Below are 18,126 nucleotides of genomic sequence, written 5' to 3'. Positions count from 1 at the left end.
GGCAGCGAGACTCCCCGGCCGGAGGTGCGGGGGATCGGAGCCGCCAACGGACGGCCACACGCCCTGCGGACCGACGGCCGAGCCCGGGCTCTGCGCGTCCCTCACAGCAAGAGGGGTTGGGACTTGGCGTGGACAATTGCTCCCTATTGGCCAGTGCGTTCTTATCCTATTGGCTAGCTCTCTCATGAGGTCACTAGTGGGCTGGGCTCTATTTTGGCATCCAGGAAACAATTTCACCATTCACACTAATACAGGTGTTCATGTGTAGTGTATCAATGTGTTATTAAATAATAACTGAATAAAATAATATTAAATAAATAATTAAAAACAACATCCATGTTTTGATTGTTTTTTATTTGGACCTCAAGTGTGTAGTCGGCCCCCGAACTGCTGTTTGATAGTTAATGCGGCCCTCGGGCTGAAAAGTTTGGAGACCCCTGGCATACAGAATGGAGAACAGCAATTTCAAGGCAAGAATCACACTGAACTCTGGGACACAGAAAGCAGGAAAGCATTACCGGATGGGAAATATCTGCTCCAGATGCAAATGAACCCACGCCAGCTCAGTAATTAACAGACCAAGTTTAGTAATAAATCCTCTATTGGTATCCAAAATACTGGAACAGCCTAAGTGCATTATGAGCACCCTTTAAGGAACACCACCCGTTGGCAGGAATGATCTGTTCCTATTGTCCAGCCTAAACACCACAGCTTTGGAATACTCCCTGAACCATCAGTTTACCTATAAACCAATCTAATGTTCCTTCTTGAACCACTGTTGTTTCCCTACCAAAAGCCCTACCCACACTCAAGTCAAGTGTTCTGATGCCTGGATCTAAAGTCTACACCAGTTCCATTGGGACTTCATCTTCTTCTCACTGACCGCACGTGGTGGGGGGAGGGAAGATGTGGCTCTGCTCGTCTCCAAAACTTTGGACCCCCAGCTACCCTCACTAAGTGGGATAGAGCCCTGATCGATTCCATCTTCAGGATGGTGAGATTTCTCTCTCTCTCGGTATGGCCTCCTGACCCTGCCTTATGTAATCAGTTGTTTGTTAGTCCTAACTTTTGTAATCAGGTTTGTTAGATATTGTAACTCTTTTACAATGTGGGTCTTTGCCCATGAAAGCTTATGCTCCAATACACCTGCTAGTCTATAAGGTGACTCCTTGTCACTTTTGTAACTCTTGTTTGCTTGCCTGCCCGTGTATGGCTACTACCTGGAAATAACTTTAATGGTTATGCTTCTCTCTCCCCATCCTCCCTTTTTGGGGGTGTTTTTTTTGGCTTCCCCACTCACTCCACAAAAACTGCTCTTTGAACCTAAGCTAAAGATGCCCCATGATACCCAAAAATCCCATGGGGTTTGCTCAGCAAGTGGGTTACTAGCAGAACAGTTGTGATGTGAAAGGGGGAATGGGGATGTGCTGGGGGTGTATAAAGGTGACAGCTTAAAGTGATGATAAACCCAGCCCACTAAATCCCAAGGCACACGAATGTCACAGCTTGGCACTGCTGTCCAACTCAGCCTACCATGTGCAGGGACATACAAGAAGTCAGCCAGCTCATGAGTGCAAATTGGTCCTCTTAGACATGCTCTGGTAACGTGAGCGAGTTCATCAGATTCTAGGGCGGGAAGAATCATGTCCTGGGGAACCTAGATCCAGCAAGATGGCTCCATGGGGAGGAAAGTGGCAGAAGGAAGAAGCAGAGCTCCACAAGGACACAAGCAGCATACTGACAGAATTGTCAAACTTCCCCCCTACTCCCTGAAGAGTAATCCTAGCAAATGAGCACACCCCACAGTAACAGGAAAATCTGATAAGACATAGGACTCAAATTCAAGTTATTTCACTCTTGCAAAGTGTCCCAAGTGAAGTCTCTGGTTAAAATGCATCTGTGACAGCTTCCACCCTTATCCCGCAATAGCTTCCACTCTTGTCCCACAATTTGCTTTGAAGGCAATAGCCAAGGTTTTCAGACGTGGAGTAGTAATTTTGGGTATCCAACATGAGACAAAGGGGCTGATTTTCGGAGCATGGGAGGCTCAGCATCTTCTGAGGAAGAAAAAAAAAAAAAAAAAAAAAAAAAAAACATAACCAAAGCCCCCACATATCCTATTAAAAGGTGTACACCAAAACTACTGGTTTCTTCTGCAAACCTTGGCTCCCATGCTATGCAAGAATGCAGAGGAATCCTAAAAAGGAAGAAGAGACCAAAACGAACCAGGCAAATTGGGAAGGAGTAAAGCCACTTCCAACCTACCTGCTCAAAGATACTGTTAAAAAAATAAAGGAAGCGCTGGGGTCTCAAGGAAGACATACAGAAGATGCACCTTCCTCTGTCTGAGAATTCATTCTAACCACGGTTTTGATCGGTTTTCAGAAGATAGGCTTTTGTTTACTTGCCCTTCAGGAAGGGAAAGATAATGACACTAATAAACGACTATTCAATCTGAACAATAAGAGCATGAAAAGTGACAAGCAGTTAACTAGACAGGCGCTATAATTAAGACCATGCCGCTGGCGGGGGCTGACTCATCCTTCCCCCCCTTCCCAGGAAAGAAGGAATCAGGAGCTACAGCAAATTGTCTAAGTACTAGAAATTAAGCTTTAAAAACAAGAGTATACTTTAACATGATGAAGACAGAAACTTGACATCACCTCAGTTGTCATACTAAATTGCCCTGGTTCACATTTATTTAGCCACACAGAAAGGAGTTAAGGGAAAGGCTCTTAATGCTCCAGTCGCCTACAAGGAATGTGTTAAAAACCTTAATCTTTTAAAGATGCAAAACACAGGGTCTTTGCCTTTACCAGTTCCATGCTCCCAAAATTAACGGATCCAACAGGAGGAGTGGATTCTGCACTACCTGAGAGGGAAGGGGATGGACCGGGTGATCAGAAGAGGTAGACACGTCCCACAAAACAGACAGGAGACTATTCAGTGAGCATCTTTTTTAAACAAGGGATTGAAGTAGCACAGGAGACATTTAAAGCCACTGTTGGGGGGGGTGTCAGACAGAGGGAGGAATGAAGGAAAAACCCCTTATGGAGCTTCCCCATTATCTCTAATTACTAGCATGTACTGGTTCGAGTCAGCAGGTCCGAGCAGAGCCCTGCACAAATACAAAATTGATATCCACATCTACAAAAACGATCTGTCACTATAAAGCGGATACCTGCACAATCGCAGGGTTCTAGCTACAAAATGTGCAGCCGCAACCGCAAAAGCGAGACAAATTCCTGCATCCATGTCTGGGGAGACCAATACCTGCAGATATCCTCATATTCATGGGGCTCGAGTCCCAAGCACGTGAAAGATGGATTTAATATTCACCATACACACCATGCAAGGAGCCACTGCACAGCTGTGTGCCTGCAGGGATGATTATTATTTCATAACATGCCTTGGGTAACGTGCTGTGTGCTGGACTCTGGGTCGGCCGAGGCAGCATGCTCAGTCCTGGGAAGTGGGGGGGGGCGGGGGGGTGGAGAAGGAAAGCACTGATACTAGCTGCACCAAGGGCACCAGTGTCAAGACCAGACCCACCGGTGCTGGGAGCACCAACTCCCAGGGCACAAACACGAGTCTTGGCACAAACACATGGTCTAGCAGTAGCTTCAGTGAGCGGTGGGTGCCCCTATGAATGATGGAAGGGGACCTCCCCGCAGTTTTCCCCCAAAAAGAGAGTGGATTTGACACCTAGGCCCCCCAAGTCTCAGGTATCTACCAGCATAGCGCCATACCTGCCTTAAGGAGCCCAGCACTTCCATTTCAAAGGAGGCAAGAGTCCATGCCCTTGCTAGGAATAGCTGCTATCGGCTATTGCTCCACTTCTTCCTCAGGGCTGCCAGAATTTGGCACCAGCTTCAGAGCCACTAAATGGAAACAGCAGTTTCAGCTCAGGGAGCATCAGTCATTCCCAGGCCTGGCGTTTGTGCGGCCTCCTGTGTGCACAGCACTAAGCCTGGCTGCTCAGAGCTCAGCACCCGGACAAATCCAAGCGGCACCCACTGAGCGCTTCCCACGGAAGATGCCTCATTAGAGCCCCAGGCTTGCCAGCCGCGCTGTGCATGGCTGTTTAAGAATCTCTCCTTACAGGGGCTTGCGGTTCAGTCTTGGGAGCTTGCTTGGAGCTCTCACATGCTCACGAGAGACCAGCGTTTGGCGTTACAGATCTTCAGAAAGGATATTCTGTTTTCCACTATTCTGGAGTCCAGAGGGGATGTAAAGGCGGTGCAAGTTGCACATTACTGAGTCTAAACAAACCTGCAGCTTTCATCCTGAGGAACTAGACGAGAGTAGGCCCACAAAAGGGGGTGGGGAGGGCCAAGGGAGTGGCCCCAGGGCCCGGCGATTCCAAAGGAGAGGAGCAGCGATTCCAAAGGACAGTAGCCCCTTTAAATCCCCGCCGGAGCGCTGCACAGCCCACTCCAGACAACTCTCAGCGTTGTGGGGAAGCGAGCAGCATGGTGTGGCTCAGCATGGTCTGGATGGCGCTGAGGACTGGCTGCCTCCAGCCCTGCCACTTCCACCGGAGGTCTCACCCCTCTCAGGAGCATGGAACCAGCCCCTCCTACTCACACCCCTTGTCCAGGAGCCTGACAAGTCTGTCAGCCCCCGGAAAAGAGGGTGTAGCAGGAAAACATTTGCTCATGCTCTGCTGTTGCTTAGGTAGCTTGCTCCTCACCCAGTATATTAACACTCATGGGTATAACGTCCATACTGATGAAGACTTAAATTGGTCTGAGGGAGTACTACTCAGAGGTGATGCACAGGGGGAGGGTCACACCACCATCAATTTTGACCCAGCCACTATACAGTTATAGTGAGCAGCAACCTAAGCAGTGGCAAACAGCTGGTCCTGAAGACCCACAGCACGAACTGTTGGCCTGCAGGGAGTGGTCTGCATGGCTGTTACAAAAGGGACCAGGGATGGATCAATCCAGCTCTACCTCCTGGTGCCCTCTTAGAATACAAGCAATTCATGTCACAGGTTCTAGAGGAGATGAAAGACCCACAACTGAAGCCCTCAGAGAGCATCCATCAAATTACTTTCCCAGTAGTTGCAAATATTCTTCATTGTATGAACACGCCAGCAGGCACTGAGCAAAGGGATACATTTGGGGAGTACTGATTGCCCAATTATTCCCCTATTAAGTGAAGGAAGGGAAACTAACTGAGGGGGCAAAAGGTTCCACATTGAAGGAGAGGGGGAAAAAGTCAGTTGTGGTGCAGAGTTTTCTGGTCAGTGGAAACCGCAAAAACACCCCAAAACAGGAAAATTGCATTATGCCACTGTCTTCTCAGCAGCTGTGCTGAACTCGATTTTGACAGAATATTCCAGGGTGTCAGGAAATGCAAAGGAAGTGCCTAGGTTATGTATATTAATTTACACTCTCAAGACCCGGAAATATTAACGAGATGGAAGGGTATTTTTAGAATATTCGGCTATTGAAACTAAGCAAAGAAGTGTCTGTCCTCATTAAAATCTTCTCTCACTCAACTGTCAAATTTTTAAAGCTGTTGACTGATGCAGCCTTTAGTGGTCACCATGGCAACAAGATACATTACCTAGGCAATGATGCTCTTATGCTGTCACCCCTTGAGTGACCCAGTTCTACCAAAAAAAAAGTTTGCATTAAAAAAAAAAATCCCTTAGCTCTTGCCATGTTCATTTTCTATGCTGAAGGCGTAATGAGAGCCTACAATGCCTCCAGTGTGCCAGCAAGATCAAAATCAAGAGAGCTGGTGAGAGAAAGAACCACCCAGAATATCTCCATGAATAAGGATCACTCTGGATTTCAATCTGGTGTGATTTGGAGGTGGTGAGTTATCTGTGATTACGTCAAGTGCTGGCTACTAGGGAAGCTACTTTCCTACCACCCACCTTATCAAAAGTGATCTATTGCCTGAAAATTCACCATGTTAAGTGAGCTTCCTGTTTGAAAAATGGGTTGCCCCGTCAGGAAATAGAAGCAATATCACATGACCAGTGGCTACCCCAACAGGGATGAGACTGCTTTGAAAACCTACCCGCTGTGAAGGAAGTGGCGTGGAAGCTCTGTGAGCAGAGAAGGGCAGGGACTCACTCTTCTTCACCCCTTGCTGGTTCAGGGGAAAAACAGTTTAACCCTAGTTACGTACATAGCTCTGAGAAAAGCGTGTGGATAACATGTCAGGGGGATGGTACCTTTAAGGTCCGAAAAATTCTTGGCTGGCTGTATTATCCACACTAGGAAATAACAAGTCCCCGTCTTGGGGCTGGCCCCACCAAAAGCATCACGAGTTGCTAGTGTTTATCGATCTGAGGCATAGTCCGAGTTGGCTGAAATGCTTTTAGCACGGTGAGGACTGGGCTCAAGATCCTCCAAAGAGGGTTAGTTACAGGCATTTCACACGGAATTACTTGGAGACTGAGCAGAGCAGGTCAGATGTGGCTTGTCAACAAAGAGCATCTCAGTGCTGACTATTCACTTTTGCTCGTCTCCAAGTATTCATGGCAGGTGGACAATAAAGGCAGGATTGGGTGGAAGCAACGCCTCTCTTGTACAGCCTTCGTGGCTTTCTCCCAGGGGCAGCTCCTCTTGTTTTCCCCCCCATGTCACAAACCCTGCTTCATCTTTTAATCTCACTGCTCTAAATCTTTCCACACCTTACTCCAGTTCAGCTCATTTCACTCTTCTCTCATCCATCAGAAGCTCGGTGGCCCTTATACAAGATGAATTTGGGAGGTCTCTGATCCCTCACTTATCACAAACCACATTATGAGAAATTAGAAAGTTAGCAGTCCTAAGGCACCAAGAATAGTGATAGAAATGTAGCCGTGTTAGTCTGGGGTAGTTGAAGCAAAATGCAGGACAATGTAGCACTTTAAAGACTAACATGATGAGCTTTCGTGGGCCAGACCCACTTCCTCAGATCAAAAATGCCTCTTACCCCTTTCAGGCGTCTCACCACAGCTTTCTCCTACCACGCAGGGGACCTCCTTCCTAGCTCCTCAACCAGCCTTGCTGGGGCAGGCCAGAAGGAAAAGTGCCACCTACCGAGTCAATCACTTTCCTAGCGCACTCTGGGATTTTCTTTGAAGGCTCCCATCCCAGTAGTGAACAGGTCCAGTCCTGCGCAGCTTAAAGAGTTCTAAGCAGGTCACAGCATGATTGCGGGCATTCATATTAATTCCAGCATAAGGCCACACCCAAATACCAGGTCCTAAGAAGGAAGTTAACCATCCTCAGATTGATAAGTGCTCAGTATATAAGCAGTAGGGCATCTGAGCTGCATGTTTCCAGGTTGGTCTCTTATTAACTCTGGATTGTTTTTTCCCCATCTCCTTTTTGCGCAGTCTAACTCAAGGTAATAGCACTCAGGACAAGAGCTCTCTGTAAGCTGGGTGTTAATGTGGCCACTGAGGCAAGATTCCAGTGCCACCCAACTGATGAGCGGAGTGCCCACAGCTAGGTTTTGTTTCTCCTGGTGGTGCACATTGGCACATGCCTCAGTGCACATAAAATTTATTCTGCCCATGGATGGGGAAAAAATCCATACATGGATGGAAAAGATTAGCAGGAACATTGCTCAGGAGAGAAAAGCACAGATACTGAGGCTGGAGTGGAGCGGTCCTTCCTGCTCCCACTCCATTCTTCTCTCAAGTCCCCTCCCCCGAGAGACATGCCTCAAGGGGCTAGTGAGGGGCCTGGTGTCTGCACTCCGCAGTGGTGTCTGCACTCTGCCTCTCCCTTCCCCTTCCTTCCCTCACCCGCAGTCACTGGCAGGAAGCAGAGCGACCCATCCCCAGCCCATTCTGCTACCCCAGCTGCTGAGTGCAGGGGCAGTTCCAGCCCTTCCCACGAGCCCGCTCCCCTGAGGGAGGTTCACTTTTCTCCTTTGGAGCCCCCTCTATATTACGTGAGAACGTGTCTGTAAACGTGCTTGGCTTTTTGTCCGTTTTTTCTTATACTGTTCATAAAAATCACTCTCAGCAGTCGGCAAGCCTGAGGCTCTCTGAGACCATCAGAGCAGAACCGACAGACCCAGCAGGCTCCCTCCCAGGCACAAGACCAGTGACTGCCAACCAGTTATGATGAAGGGCTCTAAACTAGCCAACTTCAAAGCATCATGGGAGCACTCTTAGGGCTTGTCTACATGGGGAAAGTTCACTGACATTGGCATCTAGTTACTGGGCTAGAACTCTCCGTGTGGAGACATCTGAAACAAGAGGCCTTTTTATTATTATTTAGGGTTGCCAGATGGTTTCAACAAAAATACCAGACACATTTGACATTACATCACAATCTACATTACCTCTTATTTAGAAAATACTGGACATTTCTATGGTCTCATTCATATTTTCTCAATTTGTTTCCTGAACAGAAAGCTCAAATACTGGACTGTCCAGTTCAAAACCGGACACCTGGCAACCCTAATTATTTATCCTTGCCCCAAGGAGTCCCATCATAGAATACTAGAACTAGAAGAGACCCCCAATAGGTCATCAAATCCAGTCCCCTGCTCTCCTGGCAGGACCAAGCTCCATCAAGATCAGAGGTTCTCAACTCTGGAAGCCCCAGGAGCCACAATGATACTTACAGCACGTGCCAAGGGCCATAACTTAAGTGTAGTTGCCTATATATGCAAATGTATATGCAAATAGATTTTCATACTGGGCACAAATACAAAGATTAAGCTTTAAGCCACGGCGCCGGATCCAAACATGGCCAGTGTGAGCCAGTCAGTACCTCTCAGGCTCGGCCCACAAAGCTAAACAGCCATCACTTCCCACAATGCCCCAGTGTTCCCAGCACCTCCTCCCTAGGGGCTAGAAACGCCGACACCCAGTACCACTGTGTTCCAGCCAACCTGCCTGCTTGCGTCTTTCAATGCTCACTCCGCCTGGGAGACGACTCCCCGTTGCGGAGTGCGTTCCCAGTGGAGGCCACGTTTAAAGGATCTCACCCTCAGGCCGCGTGCTGAGCCCAGTGTAAACTCAAACCGCACCGCAGGCCGCAAACAAACAAACAGGCCGCGGGCCACACGTTCACTAGCTCTGAAAGATCATCCCTGACAGATGTCTGTCCAACCTGCTCTTAAATATCTCCAGGGATGGAGATTCCACAGCCTCCTTAGACAAATTTATTCCAGTGTTTAACCACCCTGACAGAGAGGAAGTTCTTCCTAATGTCCAACCTAAACCTCCCTTGCTGCAATTTAAACCCATTGCTTCTTGTCTAATCATCAGACAATTGTGAACCAATTGTGTGAGGCACTGAATAGACAGAACAAAGAGGCTGACCCTGCCCCAAAGAGCCTGTAATCTAAGTGTGAGGCAGATGGATGCAGTCAGACAGGGGAGTGCAGGAAGTCCATGTGACAGGCAAGGTCTCAGCACACCTACAGGCACAGCCATTTTTTTTGGTAGGAATGAGGGCAAAGGACAGAAAGACAAACTTCATTCCTAGGCTCTGTAACAAAGCCACTGAATACGCTAGCAATTGGGCTCAGGCCACGCTGAGGGAGCAGGGCTCGAGAAAAAGAGTTTCCTTATCAGGAAGGTGGAGGTGGGAGTGTTTAGGAACACACAGCATTCACTACCAAACCAACAAGGGGCTCTTAAAATTAAGAGTTGGGGGGTTGGGAGGGAGGGAAGACAAGGCTGGATTCTAAGAGCAACTTGGCCTCCTAAAAGAACGTAGGGTTGGTCTTTTCCTGCAGTTGAAGAAGGAAGCCCATCTCACTAAAGGCTGGACTATACTTCTCAGTTCAGCTATTTATGTTGCTAACTTTTGGGCAGTGAAAAATTGTGCATGGTTAGGGCAACCTAAACCATAGAGTAGCTGGAGGTAGGTTGACAGAAGAATTCTTCTGTCCGATCAAGCTACTACCTCTTCTGGATTAATTACATCAATGGAAACCACCTTCTGTCAACATAGGAAGTGTCTACGCTAGGGCACACCATCAGTACAGCAGCACTGCTGTAGCTGTATAGCATGGATCGCTGTTCCCGGCCAATGGGACCTGCAAGCACCCGTACAGGTAAATATAGCAGCAGCATCCCACCTGGGGCTAGCCCTGGTGAGCCACCTCCGTTTTATTGCCCACCCCTGCCATAGACTAAGAGTGCAGTGAAGTGTAAAGTTACTCTCAACTAGCAGTTGGTTAGTCTCCCGGCAGTTTCTCTAATGCTTTGTTCCTTTTGCTAATAAACCTACTTGTTTTAAAGAGGTGACTGGTTGCAATGTTCCTGCTAATATTTTCCATTCACGTGCGGTATAAGTTGTGTTATGTGCACTGAGACGTGCAGATGTGAACCACAATGCTATTAGCTGTGGGCACTCTACTCATCAGCTGGGCAACATCTGAATCTCTCCTGGATGGCCACCCAAGCTCTCATCTTATAAGGAACACTAGTTGCCATCTCAGGGTCACAGGGTCCTGAAGAGAACAGAGAAAGAGATCCACTCAGATCGTGAGTAGTACTAACTGGTTAGCAAGACAGGGTGCCGTACCCAGATCCTAGGAGAGGGTGAAGCATAAAATGTCACTTCCAAGACAGAAAAGGGCATAAGGGCTAACAGCGCAAAGGTGCAGGAAGAAAGGCCAGAGGCGTAATCAGATCCATATCCATGACACAGGGTTCGTACCAATATAGTTGAGCACCTTCCACTTCTCCCACACCCTGACCTAGATCAAAATAGGATCTTTCAGCCATCTAAACAGAGAGCAGAAACTTACATCAGGGAGTCAGTAAGTGGAAGTCCATGTAGCCTAGTGAACGGGACTGGGATTCAGAAATCACTTCACATTGTGCCTCAGTTTGTTCATCAGTAAAATGGGGATAAGGATTCTATCTGCCTTTGCAAAGTGCTTTGAAACCTACAGAAGGGAAAGTGCTATGAGAGCTAGTTATTAGTCATTGAACAACAAAGGGCAAATGAATGAACTGTGAATGCGCCCATTCATACACAAATCTACTGGTCACAAAGGAAACATTCATGCATGACAAATAAATGGAGGGGGGAGGGAGGATGTACATGGCTGAACTGCCATTCAGAATCAGAGCAAACTCTTTTCCTTCAGTTTCCAAACAGCTGGAAGTTAGAAGTTGGAGACACCTTCATGATCATCTCTGTCAACCCTGCATTGGCGGGAAGATGTCAGATGAGGAAGGTCTCACATGCTCTGTGCAGTGTCACTGAAGATGGCACAAGCAACACACTGCGTCCTATGGGAGAACATCCTACCATCTTACAGAATGCATGACTTCGCCCTGATATTAACCTGCATTTGCCTTTGTTCTGCTTCATCCCCTCATTCTATCCCTTTGAAGAATCCCTATCGGTTCCTGGGGATATTTAAAAATGGGGGGGGAGGGGAAGAACGATCAGAGACAATGTGGTTCTCATGGGGGATTATTGGTGTACAATTAAGCAATATCCATAGTAACAAGCAAATCTGCATGTGTTAAAAAATTAACTTGACCTAGTTTGAGAAATTCTAGCATCTCAACAATGCATCACATTTCGCCAGAAATTCACCAGTGCCAGCAAAGGGCCCTGTTCCAAGGAAAAAGGAGCTTTCAGTAAATTCTCTGCAGCAAAGGAAGAAGGAAACAAAAAAGGGGTTAAAGATTGTGGTTTACTGAGTCAAGTCATTTTGCACATCTCAAATGGAGAGAGAAACAGAATAGCCCATTTTGCTGCCAGAAGAAATGGTATACACAGCACTAGTCATCAACCCTTGCTCGGGGACAGATGAAGTTTGAAGATGTTGCGAAAGTTTAAAGAGAGTCATCATGAGAAACAGGAAAAATGCAGACAATCCAGCAGACACAGCAATGGAGGTCAGGAGATGTGTACACACACTCAGATGTTCTGAGATGTTTTTCCACCTCCTCTCCCTTTCCAGAGAAGCCACCATTGTAGTATTTGGCCTCTTTATGGATTTTGTGCTTCTACCATATTATCTGAGCTCCTTCCATGTTAAAAAAAAAAAAAAAATCACAAGCAGCAACGAAACCCATCATGGACTTTATTGTCCGAGACTCTAGAATTGGTATTTTTATTGGCAACTGGTATTTTATTATCATGCTATGGTTGTTTATTAACAGCAACATCCTTGCACCCCCCACCCTCATAATGCCATGCAATATACAAAACAAGTGCTCCATAGTCGATGTTTAAGAGTGTTTTCTTAAGTGCAACTTTGAGCGTTGCTTTTTTGGTTTTGTTGAACTAAGGGAGCTGCCTGTGCAACGAACAGGCATTAGAGATTAGTGCCTTGCTCCTTGTAAAGAGTTAATGAAATAAGCACTAGCAAACAAAAGATTTTCAAATGGACAGATACTTGCAAAGAAGCCACTGGCACACTATTGAGAGCAGAGCTAATTCAAGACCTTACCAATCATTTTCGAACTGTAATTTGTGCATCGCTAGATCTTCAGAGGTCAGTCTTGGGCATCCAGCATCACAGCTTCTCTTTGAGGAACACGACCAATCCATTTACATAGAGTTGAATCAGTTCTCACAGACAAGGATGACTCCGCAAGTGAAAGGAACTGAATTTGTTCATTAAAGCAAAAGCTAACCTGGTGGCACCCCTTGTCTTGTGGCCTGGCAAGAGGCCCCATGAGTACACCTGCTGAAGAGGGTTTGCAGACTGATCCCAGTCTAGGGGTATGTCTACACTTGCACCCTCTTTCGAGAGAGGGATGCAAATGAAGACATTCGAAATTGCAAATGAAGCCGGGATTTAAATATCCCGTGCTTCATTTGCATATTCGCGTTATGGTGCTATTTCGAAATAACAGCATCTGTTATTTCGAAATAGCGCTAAGACGTGGTTATTTCGAGAGAAAACCCTTCTCTCAAAATAACTGGTCAACTTCATTGTATGATGAATAAGGGTTATTTCGAGAGAAAACCCTTCTCTCGAAATAACCGCGTCTTAACAGCAAGTTATTTCAAAATAGCGCCATAACGCAAATATGCAAATGAAGCACGGGATATTTAAATCCTGGCTTCATTTGCAATTTCGAATGTCTTCATTTGCATCCCTCTCTCGAAAGAGGGTGCAAGTGTAGACATACCCTAGGTTAAGAAAGCAAAGCCTACCTCGCTCCCTCCAGAAGGCTGAGAAGAGGAGCATCTCCCTGAAGGTAGCAAGCGTAGTAGTCAGTGCTGGGCCACCCCCACATAAGGGCAAAAGCTAGGTACCAGGGACACCCTGTAAAGATTCGTAAACCTTTGGAAAACCCTTCATCCATCACAAATATAGCGTCCTGCAATGGTACCTTTGTTGGCATCCATCTACAGGGGTTATCAGCAAGCAGCCCTCTTTCTTTCATTTGGTAGAGAATGATTTCTCCCTTCCCTCTCCATGCTGAGCACATAGCTCAGACAAACATCTGAGTCTTTTCAGCATCTGCTGCGGCTTAACCTACATGCTCAAGGGAGCTGGTCCCCATAGGGTCCATTAGGCGGCAGGGTTTGTTTACTGTTTTCAGAAAGGTCTTGAGTGTTCTCTGTCAGCACGTAGGATTCTTAGCTGTGGTTTTGCTCCGCATTTGAGCCATGCTGTGTTCTAAGGAGGCAGGAGAAAGGTAGGGCCAACTACAACCCTCGACCAGCTCCAGTTTTTTTAGCCAACTGGCTCATTTGAAATTGACAACGCAAGCCACATAAGAAACTTTACCACTGACAAAACAGGGCGGATCTGAAACGTGACATTTCTCCTCTCTCCAGCTTGGAGGACCCACTTAAATAACCCACCAAATAGCAATAAAGAATAGAGGCAATAGCATGACGGATAAGCATCTTGCTTATTGCAAGCCTGTTGAGTACATGGACAAGAGAGAACTGCTCCAAGCACTGAAGTGCCAAGCATAATTTTGTTTGTTTCCAACTCACTATTGTTACTGTACCATGCTCATTAGTTTCTTACGATCCCATCACAAAAGGATGCCCACAAATGCTGAAATGGAAGTCAGCTTGTCAAGTCACTTTAAAACAATTTGTGACACATCAGGATAACAAAAAAGGAACACTTGCATGTGGCTGTTCGTGCAGAGCGGGAATGAATGGCACAGGTTTCATTATACGGATGTCCTACCAAGGACTCCAAAGTCCCTCCTGATTACTTTGTGCAAAATGGCCTTAACACAGCGTGCCCTGAATGCAAAGGTCACAACACTACTATCACAGTGCTGTCGCAGCTTTCATCTAGGATTCCAAAGCATTGTGTGAACCTCTTGGTAAACTCCACTGCACAGGCAGGCACTGCTGGAGTTGTATATATTTAAACCACACACAGGAACACTACACAACTGCTAAACAGCAGCAAGCTTATGCTTGACATTTGTGTACCATGTGGTTTTAAGTTGCACTCAAAACCCAGAGTCTGTCATGCCTTTGCCCTCTTCTTGGCCCTACTTAAAAAACCTGCTTCTTCCAAAAACACCTAAAAGTTCTAGCCCTTCCCCCAGGGGTATTTTTAAAAAGCACCTGCAAGATCTAGAGACCACCAAATTAAGCCTGCTAGACAACTCCACTCAGCTATTGCTTGTGGCATCCTATTGTCCATCCCTATGCAGGGTGGTTTAATTAAAGCCAGGTTCCACATCAGTGTGGTTGATGCAAGCTTTTCTATCAACTTCAAAGTCAACAGCATCAGGGCCTGGAGACTGGAAGCTCCCCAGTGCTGAGAGACACCTTGCACACGAGTGGCACTTGACAACTATCCATCTCCACTAGCTTAGGAGATGGAAACAAAAAGGGGCAGTTTTTCCAAGAGCAGCTCTGGGGCAGATTTTCAAGTGCTTGGCATCCACAGCTCAGGCCGGATTTTCAGAACTGCTCAACTTCCACTAAGGCACCAAAATTAAGGCTAGACATTCACAAGTTTCAACACATGCCGAGTTAAAAAAAAAAATAGCCCCCGTTGAATAAAAGGTTTAAGATTTAATCCAGAATTTCACCCGCTTATATTATAATTTCTCTTCTTTCTGCAATGCCAAGAGCACAGTTAGGAGCAACAGACACTGCTGGAATCATAAGCCGCAAGCATCAGGGTCTGGCATCTCCTTTGGGTGCCGAGCAATCAGTCTCTGGCAGACTAATGCCTCTGAATTGCAATTCCTCAGCCTGCATCCACACAAGTGGCTTCCCCAGGCAATGTGCAGTGTCTTTATGAAACTAACCAATACAGTATAGTACACCACACATGTGGTGTATATGCAGGCTGGCAGGAACTCCTCTGAGGCATTGCATACTATCACGTACACACCACACCCTGCCTAAACACAGAGTTTTCTGCTTTTCACAATGCAAGTTTAAAATATTATTTAGTTTCACAAGCAAAACGCCACTCCAAGCTGTCTCCTCATCTAGGAAATGTTTGGAAGGTATGTGTCACTTTCCTTCCCGAACACCCGCTGAAGCCAAAAAAGAAACCCATGTCAAGTTCTGCTGGGAAGTAGCAGGGTTAGCGCAAAAAGGGTTTTGCACTCAACATTTGTACACCTCACTGGCAGCGCTCTCTCAGCCACCCCCACACCTCACCCCCTTCCAAAACCAGGTGCTCTCCAAGATCAACAGCTTCCCCTTCTAGCAGGCTTCTCACTTCTTAGCAAAGCTGCCTAACAGTTCTAGCCTCCCAGTCTCACCTCAGCCAGAAGGAGCTTCACAACAGCTGAACAAACCAGAGTAATGTTCCTCTGCGACAGACCAGAATTGTAATGACAGGATCAGGCAGTGACCAGGCGTGATGGAGAAACACCAAAGCACCTGTTTGTACTTTTCAGCCCCATGCTCTCTTGCTCTTTCCCTTCTCCAGGCCTTTCAGTTAGAGCTACTGCCAAAACAGTCCTTTGGATCACAGGAAGCGGCACTCCCCCTTAGTTCCTTAAAAACAGTCAACTGAAGTTTTCTTAAGGTGGCACCTACAAGTTCTTGCCTTCCAATTTACTGGCCAATTCTTTGATTCACTGTCTCTGCTTTCCAGTTTAGCTGTTTGCTTCCCCTAATCTTTTTCTTCTCAAAAAAGAAAAACATACACATTTCTATTGGGCCTTCAGTAAGAGGCAATATTCCTGAGCCACTGCTACAGAAGTGATTAGCAACAAAATTACCAGTTTCAAAATTAAATCATCCAGTACAAGCAAAATTATAAAAGGAAATGGTTGTCAGATGATGCTTCTACAAGTCTGACACACAGATACCTAGAGATCTAACACCTACATATGTCATTTGACAGAAATATTAAGAAAGAAAGTTGAGCAGACCTTCTGGAATTGATTTTCTTTTAATCTTTTCCAGAAAGCAGGTAGTCTGTGAATTCTAATGTTTTTCCACCTGTTCCGCAGCTTTGGGTTTAAAACCTTCTCACATACAGGTATGACAAGTTTGTAATATGCAGTGGCAATGAGAGGGAGGTTTGTTTTTTTTAAATTCAAGATGAGAGATGGAATAAAGAGAGTCAGGGAATTATTCCAGATTAGCCCTGGACTCTGTATACATGCCATGCAGTGTTCCCTCTAATTTTTTTCATTCACGCAGAATAAATTTTGTTGGGTGCACCAAGGCATAGTGAATGTGCACCACAATATAAACACATGTTATTGGCAGAGATCACTCAGTTTATAGGTAACAGTAATGTTGTGTATGTGGTTCCATGGAAAGTGTAATTTGTAAATGTGAATTTTGAGAAACTGCTTCATCAGCTATCAGGATGTTCTATGGTTGCCTGTTAGGGTCAGTTTGTTCTGATGGCAATGTAATGGCAGTGGGGAGCTTGAACTGGTGCAGACTTTAGCAGGCCTGAACTGGTGTCTTCTGCAGCTTAATTTATCTCAATACATTTATTGTTTTAATTTAGGTCTGGCATAAATTGGTTTCAGTGGAGTTATGCCATTTTACAACAGCTGAGAATCTGGCCCTGTTATTATTACTGAGCTAAATATAATATTGATTATTAAAAACTAAAAGTACAAATAATAAAGAAAATGCTATTTTCACAGTTTCATTGCAAGAGAAGGAGAAGGAATTAATTGAGCTTATAAAAAAGGGCCCATCTCCTCTTCTCCATAGTACACCATACAGCCTCTCCAGGAGTCAAATCAGTTTTATACAAATGGCCCAATATATTACACCCCTTTATAAGGAACCTTAGAGGTAAGAAAATTAAAAAGATACACACTGTTCTACACACATGCTGCTTAATTTTTACCCTTTGACTTCTAATGCATACATTTAATTCAAATTGGAAACAAATGTACACTCTTTTATACACAGTGAGGGTAATTATCCATTGGAATGAGTCGTAGGGGAATCACTGTCGCTAGGCACCTTAAAATCAAGTCTGAATTAATGACTTTAAGGCCCTGATGCTGTGGACACTTATGCACATGCATCACTTTACTATGGTAAATAGTTCATGGGGTCTACTCAGGGAGTTAAAGTATGTGCTAAGTATTTGCACATTTGGCCTGAAAATAACAGACCAGTTTAATTACAGAGCAACTAGAAGATGTACCCGGTGTTGCTCAGATCCTTAACTCAATTTTTATAGTTTGGAAAATAAAATGAAAGTGTACCTGCTTAATGTAAAACATTGCTCTGGGGTGGGACTGGGGGTGAGGGAATTCAGTATGCAGGCTGGCCCTCTCCTACCGCATGGAGCTTGGAGCCAGGTGAGAAGCACCTCTCCATGGCTATTGCAGCTCCAGTAGACACAGCCAGGGAGGGGGGCATGTCTCCCAGCTGGGGCAGGCCTACGTGCATCTGCCCCCTGTGCTCCCCAGCCAGAATTAAGAATGCAGCAAACGAAACACTTCCCCATTGCTCCCTGAGGAAGGGAGACAGCCAGCAATGTTCTGGAATGAATCGGGGCGGGAGAGGGAGAGAAGTTTCAGCCTCCCTCCCTAAAGAGCACCTATGGGGTGGGAGGCTCAGGGATGGACATGGATGGGGGGCTCAGGGATGGACATGGATGGGGAAGGGGGAGAGAACAGCCAGCTCCTTTCACTAACCTGATGATTCTATTTTCTGAGAAGCAATCTCATTCCAGGCACACCCCATTTCCCTGACACCAAATCCCTTACCAAAAACCAAACCTTTACTTTGCTCTAAG

The 18,126-nt window shown here is 46.1% G+C and overlaps 1 protein-coding gene across 2 annotated transcripts in view; it reads right to left on the bottom strand.

Moving 5' to 3' along the window:
* The window catches only part of ACOT11 (acyl-CoA thioesterase 11), a 124,070-nt gene that overhangs the window by 48,741 nt on the left and 57,203 nt on the right, over positions 1-18,126 (bottom strand). The window contains exon 1 of one of the 2 annotated variants that reach the window (XM_025189819.3): positions 15,662-15,880. The exons of the other annotated variant lie outside the window; for it this stretch is intronic. The gene's annotated coding sequence lies outside the window, so the exon portion shown is untranslated. Of the gene's footprint in view, positions 1-15,661; positions 15,881-18,126 lie in introns of those variants that run through there. 2 annotated transcript variants of the gene reach the window in all.

The sequence above is a fragment of the Pelodiscus sinensis genome, chromosome 9 (genome assembly GCF_052426305.1).
Source record: "Pelodiscus sinensis isolate ZL-2025 chromosome 9, ASM5242630v1, whole genome shotgun sequence".
Lineage (NCBI taxonomy): Eukaryota > Metazoa > Chordata > Testudines > Trionychidae > Pelodiscus > Pelodiscus sinensis.
This window is presented reverse-complemented; position numbering and strand designations above follow the sequence as displayed.